The sequence below is a fragment of the Galeopterus variegatus genome, unplaced genomic scaffold (assembly GCF_000696425.1).
Source record: "Galeopterus variegatus unplaced genomic scaffold, G_variegatus-3.0.2 Scaffold1858, whole genome shotgun sequence".
Taxonomy (NCBI): Eukaryota; Metazoa; Chordata; class Mammalia; order Dermoptera; family Cynocephalidae; genus Galeopterus; species Galeopterus variegatus.
The window spans coordinates 330321-332671 of NW_007727969.1; the positions used below are offsets into that span (position 1 = coordinate 330321).

Genomic DNA, 2351 nt, shown 5'->3' on the forward strand with positions numbered 1-2351 from the left:
GGGGGGGGGGGGGGGGGGGGGGGGGGGGGGGGGGGGTGCGGGGATTCAAAGGGAATTCATTTCTGTTGTAAATGAATCTTATATTGTCTTCAGGCTTTGTAATGGTCATATGATTCCACCTTAGGAAGGAATCCTTATCCTTCCAACATTCAGAGTTTCTCTGCCATTGGGCTGGAAGGGATGGTAGGGGATCGTGGTGGGCCCTCCCTGCCTCATCTTGTGAGACGATCCGCGGGGGATGCTTTCATCCTCCTATAGGGGAGGAAAGATAGGGCCCNGAGGCATTGGTACAAACATGCTCTAGGATCTCAGGGAAGCCATTTGGTTTAGTGGTTAAACACAGACTAAGACCAAACTATCGGCTCTGCTGCTCACTAGTCATATGACCTTGGGCAAATAAGTTTTCTTTTCTTCTTTTTTCCTTTTTGTCTTTTCTCGTGACCGGTAACGGGATCGCAACCCTCGGTACCGCGACCGGCAACGGGATCGCAACCCTCCGTGTCGCGCCCGCACCGCGCTCAACCAGTGAGCGGACCGGTCTCTATATGGGATCCGAACCCTCGGCGGGAGCGCTGCCATGCTCCCAAGCGCTGCACTCTACCGAGTGCGCCACCTGGCCGGCCCGGCAAATAAGTTTTCTGCCTCACTTTCCTTATCTGTAAAGGAGAGAGATTGAGAGTGCCTACTTCACAGGGCACTTATGAGGACTGAGTGAATCAATGCCTGTAAAGCCCTTCTCCAGGGCACCTTGCACATCTAAGCACTTCTTTATTTAACAACTAGCTGATGGCTTGCTGTGTGCAACCCAGGTTGAAAATGAAGTGCATGTCAGGTGACAAGGCCTTCCCCTTCCCCCTGCCATCTGGGCCAAGTTCTTTCAAACTTCTACCACTGCTGAAAGAAAGTTAGGGGCTATGCAAAACGGTCTGCTGCCAGAGGGGGACGGGCAGTGTCAAGGCATGTTTATGGGCTCGCTAGCCTGACCCAGACCCTGACTGCCTACAGGATGGTTGGTGAGTCATTGCCACGGAGGCCATGAGCCCTTGGGTCCCTCACTCACCTTCACCTCAGAGAGGACAGAAAAACTCAACTTACCGCATGCTGCAGTACACCAAGCTGGGACTACAGGTTTGGAGTTTTCTTGGGGATATTTTCATCTCTCCCTAACTCAGTGGGTGGAGTTGAGCTGCTGTGATCTAGGACAGCTGACCCACCAGCCCTTCTAGATCTGCGGAAGTCCGGCCAAAAGGAGGACACAATACCACTTGCGTGCTTTCTGAGTTCAAAGAGACTTGAAGTCAAGGAAATGCATCTGAGGTCATCATTCAGTGTACATCTAGTAAGCATCCTGGAAATAGTCTGCCTGGACAAGAAGGAGCTCCAGTGGGCATGGGAACATGGTGGAGCCAGACCAGGATTAAAGGCAGTTTGAGAGGCCATCCATTAGGACTTGGAGGGAGCAGGGGAGAGAACATCCAGGAAAGAGAAGGTAGGGGCCTTCTACTAAAAGAGAACTACCTCCTCTCTCCCCAGCAGTCCGGTCCCCATCCCCAGATGAATGAGGTAATAATAATATCTGCAATGCAATTGCATGCTTACTCTGTATCAGGAACAGTTTCAGAGCTCTGCATGCATTATCTCATGTGACAGTAAACCTCTGATGAGGTACTTCAACCTTATTTTACAGACAAAGAAACTGAGGCACAGAGAATGAAGCAACAGTTAAACCAGTGAAAAACCTAACAAATTTCAAGATTCTAAGTGCTTTTTTCCCAGATGCCAGTAAGTGCAGAGGAACTATGATAGCCCAAGGTGTTAACTCCTGTTTGCACTCATGTTAACACATTTACTTCCCCCTTCTTTCCTCCTTATTTTTATGAACTCCATTGCTTTTACAGCCTGTATTTTAAGCCTCCTCAAACCCTGTTGGAATGGGAAAGGGCATTGCTAGGAGACTTGTGTCTGAGACCGGCCCCAGTTTCCCCAGAGCAGGAAGAGGCAGGAAGCCAGAGTACATGTCCTCTCCAGAAATAAAGTTGATAGTGTCCTGACCATGTCCTGGAGTCACTGAAAATTCTGTTCTCTTGAGACTTCTCAAAAATTTAAGCCTGTCTTGCAAGTCAAAGCCCACCTATAGGCAATTCTTACAGGAAATAGGTTCAAAATAGCATTTCAAGCAAGGAGCACACGTCACCACCATCCCTTTCCCACCTGCTTTGAATGTGGCTGGCCTCTCTGTCTTCAGATATTTCCCATTTCCTCAGTTGCCATCAAACAGGACTGGGCACCTAGTATCCATGGCTGTGCTGCCACAAGGTCCTGGGGAAGCTGAGGACCTGGGGGTGGGGTGG

General features: G+C 50.0%; 1 long non-coding RNA gene across 1 annotated transcript in view; it reads left to right on the top strand.

Moving 5' to 3' along the window:
- Positions 1-2056, top strand: part of LOC103595829 — a 3668-nt gene extending 1612 nt beyond the window's left edge. Inside the window, exon 2 of the long non-coding RNA XR_550991.1 lies at positions 1006-2056. This is a non-coding gene — a long non-coding RNA (uncharacterized LOC103595829). The remainder of the gene's footprint in view (positions 1-1005) is intronic.
- Positions 2057-2351: the final 295 nt, after the last annotated feature.